General features: G+C 39.9%; 1 protein-coding gene across 6 annotated transcripts in view; it reads right to left on the bottom strand.

Moving 5' to 3' along the window:
* Positions 1-12,055, bottom strand: part of EPHA6 (EPH receptor A6) — an 833,380-nt gene that overhangs the window by 370,638 nt on the left and 450,687 nt on the right. The window lies entirely within an intron of this gene.

Genomic DNA, 12,055 nt, shown 5'->3' with positions numbered 1-12,055 from the left:
TATGTCTATCTGAAGGCATAGCAGTCCCTCGCTATTCACGCCCCCTAGTGACGTCACTACCAATCCGTTTCCTGGCATGGCTAGCTGGTAAGATAAGACACACCTCCCCTCACAACGGGGATCTCCCGTAATGTAAATGTGCGGGTTAGATCCTACCTGCTGTGCCCGTGGTGGTGCTATATCCCCCAGCTGTCAAAATCCTGAACCGAGGTAGTGCAGAAACGACTCCAATAGTCGTGACTAGCCACGCCCCTCGGAGACGTCACCATCCAGTAGGTCCTTGGCATAATTGGTTACAGTGGAATGAACACACCTCCTATCACTCCTACAGACAGAAATCTGCTGGGGGCGGGGGCGGTACTAGAAAACCATAGCAACCATAATGTCCAAGGTGGGGATATGTTAATATTAACCTCATATTATAAACATCTGCTAACTTAAGGTCTCACACAATGTAACATAGCAAAAACAGTAATCAAAATATCCCATTAAAAAAACCTAACCATTGAGATACTCCAGTTCCCCCTAATGTATGGATGCAAGACACCTGTACATAACAAACAAATGCTGACATATTAAAAACAGAGCTGATAATTCTACCCCTCCGGAGTTTTTTCTTTATTTTTAATTACAATTATCTAACCCAAAAAGAGGATAAGAAAAATATATCTATGACCAGCTCTGATAAACACAAACCCATACAAATAATAAAAGCAATATATAGAAACCATTCATACGAACTGTCACTTAGTCTATTTCTATTTGTGGTGTCATTTAATTACCTCCTATTGTTAAAAGAAGATCTGTGCAAGATGTGATTCAACAACTACATCTATAACTCGAAATCTCAAATTGAAGATAATACCTTAAATAATATAGCTCAATTGATGTCTTTTTCAGTTTGGAATATATCTCCTGAGATTTGATATATGTTAGATATAAATTAAATTTAACATATGAAAGATATTTAAGGAAAATGCAACATTGGGAATGGGGAAGGAAGGGGGGAAGGATGGGGGGGGGGAGAAGGGGAGGGGGGGGAAAGAATCAAAGTCAGGAACAATAAATGACAGTTTCTATGGGGATCAACCATATTTTAAGTCAAGAAATTACTTAAGTTCCACTCAGTATTTAGACAGCAGGGGAAGCGGGGCTTTAACATAAAAATCCAATATGCCTCCCTGCAGTCCAATAAATTGAGTTCATCACCTCCTCGTTCCTTAAGTACTACTTTTTCAATCCCTCTCACTGTTAGATTACCTACACCACCTTGTCTACATTCAGTAAAATGTTTTGATACTGGGTGTGTTCAGTCATGTTTCTTTATCAGCCTCAGGTGTTCCATTATTCTCGTCTTTAGAGCCCTCGTCGTTCGACCAACATAATTCAAACCGCACCCGCATGTCAGTAAATAAACTACATATTGTGTATTGCAGTTGATGTATGATTTTCTAGGGAATGTCCTGGTTGAACTTGTGCCCGAAAAATGAGAAGATGGCATCATCACAGAGCACAGAGCAGATCTTACAACCCCCACATCGAAAAGAACCCTTAGTAAATGTCGTATTAGTAACTACAGGGGTAGTAAGAATGCTGGGGGAAACTGCTGTCGCTAGGGTATTAGCCCTTCTGTAGACAAAGCGAGGACCCATTTCAACAAACCCTTTCAGACTGTGATCCATACACAACAAATCCCAATGCTTTCGTACTATTTGTTGAATTTGGGAACTATGTCTATTAAATTGCGTGATTAACATTGGGCTGGTATCCATGTCCCAAGATGTGGTTCCCTGTATTTTTGGATCGTTTGGAAGTTAATCAGCGGCTGGACACACCCTCAGAAATCCAGTGGGCTCTAGGAGTGGGTAAGATCATCAAAGATTTATTCTACTACAATGGATCATCATTACTACAATCTGGGGTGAGTGCTGGATATTATCTTATATTTATCTCCAATGAGGTACAGCGAAGTCTGTTCTACATCATTTTTTCTGTTGCCTTCAGGAGATTTATGCTTTCAGTGGCTCTATCCACTCACCCAGTAGTTTACCCACTCCATCACTGAGTCTTCACTGTCTTCACATGATTGATGAACATATGCAATATTCCAAGACTGTTGGAACACCCATCACTTTCCTATACTGAACTGTTCTTTCAGAGGCAGTCCATAAATAATAAGGACAAAATATCATACAGTGAAATTACTAATGCTTATTAGATAACACACAAATAATTCCATTATTATTTGGTAATCGGAATGCCTTTTCATATATTCAAAAGATTAAATCTGATAAAAACAGCATCGTTTTAAGGCTAATTTTAGGCTTTGCAAATAAGCAGGTTCATAATATTGACTACCATAATCTGCAATTTAACAGTTACATTTTCCTATTTGGTGCTTAAATGTTAGGGATTCAGAACTTTTGGAAACCACCTCAAAAAGGTTAACAAATAATTCACAGTATCGTTAAAAGCACGTTATTCAACTTCTCACCATACTGCATACATATATCTAAACTATCTAGAGATAGTTTACTTCAAGTCATAAAATACAGTAAACTCAGATTCCATTAAAGAAGCAAAATTGTCACAAATTCTGCCCTGTTTATAAATAATAATAATAATCAAAATAAAAAGAACTAACTTTTGAAGAAAATGTACAGTATCAGCTAGACTCTGGAGTAAACATCGGCAGAATCAGTTTGTAATTTTCCACATCCTTCACTTTGAACAAGGTTCTTAAAGTTTTATGTGAAAGTCATAACACCTAACACAATTTGTTTTAGATTGACTAACCATGATTAATGATTTCCCTTACTGTACTTGACCCAGAAACTAATTTGATTCTTAACACAGCACTAAATGCAGCTTTCTGTAGTTGCATGAAATGCGTTAAAAAAATAATAATAATTAAATATGTGATTTATTTTAAATACCATAAATATGAAATGTACCCTGTGGTATAGAAAATATATTTATCTAATGAAATGGATTGTCGACACATTTGGAAGGTTGATCTATTTTAAGAATCATTCAATTAAGGTTTATATCAGTGGTTTCTAATTAAAAGTCACTACTTGGCAATGTGTTGCTGGACACAAGCACTTCAGCAATTACAGGGATAAACATGCAATCTCATACTAAAGTCTTAGTGGAAGAATCAATACAGGTTCTAACAATAAAGATGGCAAAGGCTATAGCTAATTGAAATGTGTTTGATTACCACACTTCAATTTGTCACTGACTAGAGTGCACAGAATAGAACTGACTTCTTTAGCAATCTTCAATTAAAATCACTTGAAGCTTTGCAAGGACATAATTGTTGAACTTTGGGAACCTAGAAATCCATTTACAATGACCTGCTTTGTTTGTGCTATTTATTTTAAGGAAGCCAAAAACCAATCAATAAAAGGATCCTTGCATTTTTTTTTTAGATATCTGCTAACCAAAACATAATGAAAGCTGCATTACAAGAGTGTTCTACAAGTGTTTGTGTGTGTGTATGTATGTGTGTATATGTGTATGTGTGTGTGTGTATATATATATATATATATATATATACACACGCACACGCGCACGCACACACACACACACACACACACACACACACACACACACACACACACACACACTAGCTGATATACCCGGCGTTGCCCAGGATGTAAATCCGTAATAGGTAGTATTAGTTATAAATATGGGAACAAAAGGTTGACTATTTGGTGGAAAGGTTGTATAATAATGTTGAAAAGAAACATGGAAGAAAATGTAATACGATGTTGTTTCAAAATGGGTTATTGTAAAGACACCACAGTACAATGTATATTTTGGTGACATAAGTGATGTAAAAATGTGAGGTGTGTGTCCCGCTAGGGTGTGAGCGGGTGTGAGGCGGCGGGTGGGGGTTCAGTAACTTAGTGAGTGCTGGCTGTGGGTGGGAGTCCCGCTAGGGTGTGAGGCGGCGGGTGTCTATTGAGTGTGGACGGCGGCTGGTCAGTGATGTCGGTGCCTAGGGGTGTGAGTGCGGCAGGTGGGTGTGAGGCGCCGGGTGGGTGGTGAGTGGCTGTGGCGGCTAGTCAGTGATGTCGGTGCGTAGGGGCAGGAGGCTGCGGGGTTTGTGCCGGGGGGGAGAGGCAGAGCGATGTCGTTCGGCGGGCGGGAGAGAGGCGGTAGCTGGCACAACCGAGATACTCTCAGCTTTAATTCAAGGGGTTGATTAAAAATATCGTATGAAACGTTTAGGAATTACAACAATTTTCATACACAGTCCCCTTATTTCAGGGGCTCAAATGTAATTGGACAAATTAACACAATCATAAATAACATTTTCATTTTTAATACTTTGTCGAGAATCCTTTGCAGGCAATGACTGCTTGAAGTCTGGAACGCATGGACCACCAAACGCTGGGTTTCCTCCTTTGTGATGCTTTGCCAGGCCTTTACTGCAGCTGTCTTCAGTTGTTGTTTGTTCGTGGGTCTTTCTGCCTTAAGTTTTGTCTTCAGCAAGTGAAATGCATGCTCGATCGGGTTGAGATCAGGTGATTGACTCGGCCATTGCAGAATATTCCAGTTCTTTGCCTTAAAAAACTCCTGGGTTGCTTTCGCAGTATGTTTTGAGTCATTGTCCATCTGTAAAGTGAAGCACCGTCCAATCAACTTCGCTGAATTTGGCTGAATCTGAGCAGACAATATATCCCTATACACTTCATAATTCATCCGGCTGCTTCTGTCATCAATAAACACTACTGATGTACTATTTATGAATGGAATTCACATCTCAGAGACTTATTAACCCTCTATGCTCCATCTCATGTAGAGAATACATCTTCCACTGGTTCAACTTGGTATCTGTTTATTTTATTCTATCTATTTTATATTGCTAGCGGACTTATGTTGTTCATATTTTATTACATTTGTTATTATTTACTCTATATACGCATGTGTGTGTATTATATATATATATATATATATTTTTTTTTTATATATATATATAGATAGATAGATAGCAGAATAAATGAGTACTTCAGTATTAGGTGATCACTTTTTTATTTGGACTAACAATTAAATGTGCCATGGTTGTGACTGGCCGTGGGATCTTGGCATATATAATCCCCTACTTGAACGAAGTGTCTAGTTCAGGAAATACTTTTTTGTTTGGCTCTGTAAGAGACATGTTCAGAGGTATGCAATGGAGACCGTTTAAAGTGAAAATAAAATTAGTCTTTATTGCGTCTGTCCCTTTAACACAACAAAAAGAAAACCTACTCCACTTTGGAGAATATCTACCCATTTAGTCCAGCCCTCTCTAACTGGGTGGTTAGCTAAGCTAATTACCAGACTCAAATATATATATATATATATACAGTATATATATATATATATACATAAAAAAGTCTTATCTGTTTCTTGTAGCTGTAGGGGAAGGCTTCTCTGCTCTCCTGGGTCAGCACCCTTGTGTGCTAAGGCAATGTCTGTCCAGGTATAGAGGTCTGTCCCCTTTGTCTTGCTGTCAGCCTGCAGTCTCTTCTGTCCTTCCTTGGTTCAGCCCCCAATTGTGAGACTCAGGAATCCACCTTCCTGTCTCAGAACAGGCTATTTCTGAGAGAGCTCTAATCAGCCAGGTGAAGTTGGTTAATTGCTGGTATGCAATTAACCAGCACACTGCTGGATTAGAGGCAAGTTTCTTAACAGGGGTAAGTCCCTGTTACAGGCTCTACTGCAAGGATGTCTTCCTTATGCTGCATACTGTAACATTGGCAAACATACCAAAATATGGTTCACGTTTTATTTTCAAAAAAAATATTTTATTTTAAAAAAAGTTAAAGAAAAACACAAAAGGTTTGATCGACCTTTACTTTTTTGTATTACTTTTTATTTAGGATTTTCGCAACAATACCATTTAACAAAGCTAACACATTAAATTGCAGGCAGAAAATGAATATAGGGATAATTAACATACACGTACCGCAAGATGAAAGTGTGGTATACTAAAATCAAACAGAAATAGGGAGGGGCAATGGGGATAGAGAGGATCTGAGGATTGGAGAAAGATTCAAGTAATTAAAAGCTTTGGAATATTTAGAAGCAGGGCTTTTTTGTGAAGGTATGGTCTGGTACTCAGTACCGACTCCTCTGTTTCCCCGGAGTTAAAATTAATGGGGTTCAGCCCGGGAGACCCCATAGTAGGACAGTTCTGACAGTGGAGGATGCGTATATTGGGGGTCTCCCTAGACAGCACGCATGTGCCCCTTATCAAACTTTTAAGCTGAGAATTTCTAGTGAAATTGTCTAATTTTGCAGGAGAATCTACTTTTGAAAATCAATAAACCATTTTTTAGCAGCAGAATTGCCAATGTGGTACACAGGTATTCATTAGCAAATGTGTTCAAACTTTTTTCTTTTATATTTTTAAAAGAAGAAATGAACAGTGTTTATTTTCCTAACTGGTTATTTCATCCATTAGAAAATGCGCAGCTAACACTTTTTGTGGTGAAAAATGGGCATTTCCCTATGCTAGAGAAGAGATCGATTCTAGTCAAATGGACGGTGCTCATCCCTTCTCCAGAAAATCTAAGGCATCTTCACAGCATATTAAATAATGCCCTTTGCATGTTTATAACAATAGAAATGCCACAGCCAATGAATAAATGAGCGTCATTTATCATAGCATTATTCCTTATTCAATGATTAACCAACAATGACAAAGCTTTTGACCCAAATATGTTCATGAAGGTAAATAGCTATAAAATATCAAAATTATGGAACTTTGTGCTTCAAAAAGAACTTGAAATATGAAACAAATGGTAAAAACAACAGAAAAGTAATTACTGTACATGTGCAACTACACTATTTTCACTTAATTGCATCTTCTGTGTACAGTATGTAACGGTTGCACCCCCACCCAATCTCATATTGGCCCCTGTGGGTGTAATCTGCTCCCAATTACATGTATGTGTGTTGTGGTGCACCTGCTGGCAACAGGACTCCTGAGTCTCTCGCTGGGTGGTAATGGGGAATATCACCATGACAAGCGTCTGAGGTAGTGTTCGGAGTCCTACTCACATTCGGTACAGCGCCTCCATCCCATCAGGATCCCTACGGCAGCAGGGAGAAGTATCTGATGGGGAACTCCTTCTTGGTGCATCCTCCTGGTAAATAACTCCACACACACAGGAGGGATCTTTTGAACCAGGGCATCTTTAATGTCATCTCCTCTGGCAGACTGCTCATCATAGCGGTCGTGCTTAGCTGCTCATCTCCATGAGGTACTCCCTGCAGAAGGTTCCTCCTCTCTTAATTGAGTTGCTCTCCACCTCTCCCCTAAGGGAGACCACCAGCTGTGCCAGGTCCCTGGGCACAGTGTGTAATCAGCTTGCACTTGACTCTCTGACAGACAGACTTGAACTGCTGCAGACACTTCACTCAGGATAAACATTAATTGAGACAGACTAACTTTAGGCAATACTGTGTCTTATATAGACTCCAGAAAAGACCCACCTCTGTGTCACTAACAGTGGACACAAAGCATGTTATCACTTCCTTTGCTACATATGACACTTCACCAGGGTTTGAGGGCAAACCTCCATGATAGTTACTGGCAACCCTGCCTACTTACCAGGATTACTGCCAGCATGAGAGAGATCTGTACACCAATTTTACACATGGCTACAAGTATATCCTGCTAAGTTGCACAGTTTTAGCTTACAACACAAAATATGAACGTATCCATTATTGCGAACAAAACACCATACAGCAAACATATATAAATCTATCAAAGAGATAGTTTACTTCAAGTCATAATGTAAACTCATACATTATTCCACTTGAGAAGCAAAATTGTCATGAATTCAGCCATGTGCCTACCTAATAATGTTCAAAATAAAAGAACATTATTATTTGAAACACACTGCCAAGTTTATTGAGCTACAGCTAGACAACTGGGGTCCGAGAGATAACATTCTTTCCTTCTTTTTATTGTGACCTTTGCTCACTGTTACTTCATAGGAATGATTTAAAGCTATTGTTATTTTTCCCAGCAATGTAGTTGTAAAACTGTACAGGTTCCCTGCATTTCTCCCTATTTCCTTTTGAATGGGTGACCATACCATATATATGACCTCTTCTAATTGCTTCAAGACATTTTACCTTTACTCTGTGACTTAGTAGAATTAGGTAATTGTAGCATTATAGATAACAAAATATATACTCTAAGTAGTGTTAAGTTAAGGAAAGAAGTGTGAGTGCCATAAACATTTAAAGTGCACAGAAGATACAATGAAAGGTTTCAATACCAGCGTTTCATCAGTTATGGAAAATGGTGACAACGATACAGTATATTTATTAGTTACTTACACAAATATATCTAGTACTACTCAGGGGCTGGCTGGCAAATATTTGGCTGGGGGGCAAGCAAAGCAAACATACACACCAGATGCTGGTACTGTATACTGTATGCACCATATACATCCGTTACATGCAGCATGCCAGATACAGGCACCGTGGAAAATAGCTAAAGCGCTCAAATGCAGGTATAATAACAAAAATAAGCCAAACATCTAAACCAGGGTACTAACAATTGATATAGTACCTAATGTGTAATAGTATGGGTACTATCCTCCTGAAGACAGGTGGTATATGGTGTAACCCACTTACCATCAGTCTCATTGGCAGGTTCCCCAGAAAAATATGCAAATACTCATATCCTGGTAGGGTAGGTAGGCAGGCTGTGCAGCTACTAAATGCAATACAGGGAAAAAGGAGACTAAAAGCGCACCAGAACATACGGAGCAGGAAGGACCCAAAACGAAAAATAATTAATAGGGCACTTTAATGTGACAAAAGACCCATCCAACGCGTTTCAAAATGCTGTGACGTTCGAAACGCGTTGGATGGGTCTTTTGTCACATTAAAGTGCCCTTTTAATTATTTTTCGTTTTGGGTCCTTCCTGCTCCGTTTGTGCTGGTGCGCTTTTGGTCTCCTTTTTCCCTGTATTGCATTTAGTAGCTGCACAGTCTCCTTTTTCTCAGATACAGGCCTGTGACGTCAGAAAGATTATGGCTCTGCACCGCCTCCCTCACAGCAGATACTGGCCCAACATTTAAAAATCTGAATGGCTCACAGGGCAATTGCCCCTCCTACTCACCAGGCCATGTAAGCAATTGTGACATACTCACTCCGTTTTATATTGTCTGAACGGCACACTTAAACATTCAAACTATATGAATTTTATATTTTACTTATCCTAAGTTTTCATAAAGCGAAAGTGGGACAGAGTTATGTTATTTGAGGGAAACTAATAATGTTACTTTATTGATTTGTTTTCCCATTTATATATACACACACACACACACACACACACACACACACACACACACACACACACACACACACACACACACACACTCTAGTATCATTTTGGGCTTATCTTAGGGAAACATTTACCAACTTAGAAAAGTTATTGAAGACCATACAATTGGCGAACTGCTTTCACTTTTGTACAGACAAAATACTGTACTAATACTGTACTTCAACTTTCTAGAGACCTAATTGAAGCTAACAGCATAACCCATATTCACTAAGTGGTGCTGTGCCATAAGACACCTTCCGGCTTCAGGCCACACAGCCAATTACAGTAAAGGCGTCTGCCGGCACCAGAATTTATCTCACGGCACAGCATCACTTATAAATATGGGCCTATACGTTTATGAAATGGCACATACCATGAAACACAATAAAACCTGATAAATCATGCAAAAACATAAGCCAAATCCTCCAGCGTCCCACTGTGATAACGGGCATTGACTTGTACGGCAGATTTCAGGCGATCGGCCACTTTGAAGTATATTCAATCGGCACACGAGAATCGTAATATAATAGGTTCAAGTGTTGTGGAAAACAGCTATCCTTGCTTTAGCAAATTAGACTGATATACTGTACTATGGCAGTGGTGCGCAAAAATTTTTTTTAGCCGCTCCCCCCAAATGTAAATGTTCATTATGCGAGACCCCCTTCCACCCCCTGAAAACATTGGAGGATTAACTCTGCGGGCGTTGGAGCTTCTGAATGGGACCCCCGCAGCATTCATCTTCTGACAAACTACAGGAACTAACTTGTACTACAGCAGCCCATGTCTCCCTCTTCCTCCGTCTCTCTCTCTCTCCCTCTTCCTCCGTCTCTCTCTCTCCCTCCCTCTCTCTATTTCCTCCTGTCTCTCTCTCCCTCTCTCAACCCTCCTCTCTGTCCGTCTGCCTCTCTCTCTCCCTGACAGACACTCTCTCTTTCCCCCTGTATCTATCTCTTTCTCTCTCTATCTTTCTCCCTGTCTCTCTCTTTTTCCCACTCCCGTCTCTCTTTCCCCCCGTCTTCCCTTCCCCTCTCTTTCCACAGCAGAAGCAGTCAGAATGTAGCTCACTCTGCTCCGCTCGTTGAGTCTGGATGATGATGTCATAGATTCCCGAATATGGGCATATCCATATTTGAAAAAACAAAAATGGAGTTCTGTAGGCACAGGTCCTTAGGGTCAGAAATGAAGAAATAGCTGGTGCGCCAAGAAATAGAAGTTCTACATATCCCAGAAAGCCCAGGAAGAATACAGATGACAGCAGGGCACACAGAATAATGCAAAAAAAATACTTATTTAGTCAAAAATACAACGTTTCGGGTGACAAGCCGCCTTTGTCAATGTGAGGGCCCTCACATTGAGAAAGGCTGCTTGTCAGCTGAAATGTTGTTTTTTGGGCCAAATAAATATTCATTTTGCATTAGTCCGTGTGCCCTGCTGTCATCTGTACATATCCATATTTGGGCATCTACGTCGTCATCATCCAGGCTGCACCAGTGGAGCAGAGAGAGCTACGTCCTGACTGCTGCTGCTGGGAAAAGAGACAGGGAGACTGAGAGCGGAAAAGACGGATTCACAGGCTCCGGGCGACCCCCAGGAATTTGCCAATGACCACCCAGGGGGTGGCGACTCAAAGGTTGCGCACCGGTGTACTATGGGATCTATTTACTAAAATGTCCTGGGCAAAATTGGGGAAAAACAAGTGCAAAAATCAGCACCATATTTATCGAAGAAAAAAAATGCAGTTGAAAGCTCTGGGATTTTTTGCTTTGATAAATCAAGTGCAAACATTTGCACTGTTTTTGCCCCAGTTTGCAGCCGAAAGACTTTAGTAGTTATCCTCTATGGGGTAGATGCTCAGAAGTCTGTTAAAGACTAAACTTCATTTAACGTCTCGTTAAGTGCCAACGAGTATCTTCAAAGCTCAGTAACGATGGGTTTTAGTGGTGTTTCAGCCTTAAGAAGCCCTTGTGCTACTATAGTGAACATTAGTGCTAATGATATGCAAAAGAGGTGTTCCTTCTACCAACGCATATCCTCAGAGCTCCGTTATAGTTAATGCAGAGATTTAACGTAACGTTAGGTTATAGCTAAAGGTGGCATTACTCCTATTCAGACCCTGACATCGTTCTTTTACAAGGTCTGGATAAGTGTAAGACCACAGTTAGGTATGATTTAACCATCATATTGTAATTTACAGTGTTCTTGCTCTCTCCTGTCCTCTCTTTTGTTTAACTTTAATTAAACACCTACTCAGGGTCTGCATGTAAGTAACGCCACCTTTTGGGTAAGACGGGTATAATGCCATGTTATTTGAAGCTAACGCAAGGCAGTGCTACCACCACATTGCGTTAAGCCTATCTTAATGAGATCACTAACTTGCCATTGGTTTTGCATATATTCCGATTTGTGGATTCCCGTTAAACTCAGGGAAGCTAACGGATGTTACCTATTTAACGGACTTCTGAGGATCTACCCATGTATGAGATACTTGAATGAGCTGTAAGTTATCTTCTGGCTTAGTAAATACTGTATGAGCCAGTGTCTTTTTATTCTGAGGATATTTTATACAGTGTATACCAGAGCCAGGCTGTAAAGGTTAGGTGGGGGCCCCCATCATATTTTTTTTGTTCTTGTTTTTCCAAAGATGGAAATGTACTGTCACCTGTATATTGCATTTCTTTATTTTTCAGCAAGTGGTCAGGAAAGGTTCTGAA

This window comes from Ascaphus truei, chromosome 3 (assembly GCF_040206685.1).
Source record: "Ascaphus truei isolate aAscTru1 chromosome 3, aAscTru1.hap1, whole genome shotgun sequence".
In the NCBI taxonomy this organism is placed as follows: domain Eukaryota; kingdom Metazoa; phylum Chordata; class Amphibia; order Anura; family Ascaphidae; genus Ascaphus; species Ascaphus truei.
The sequence above is the reverse complement of the archived record's forward strand: the minus strand, read 5'-3'. Positions and strand labels throughout refer to the sequence as shown.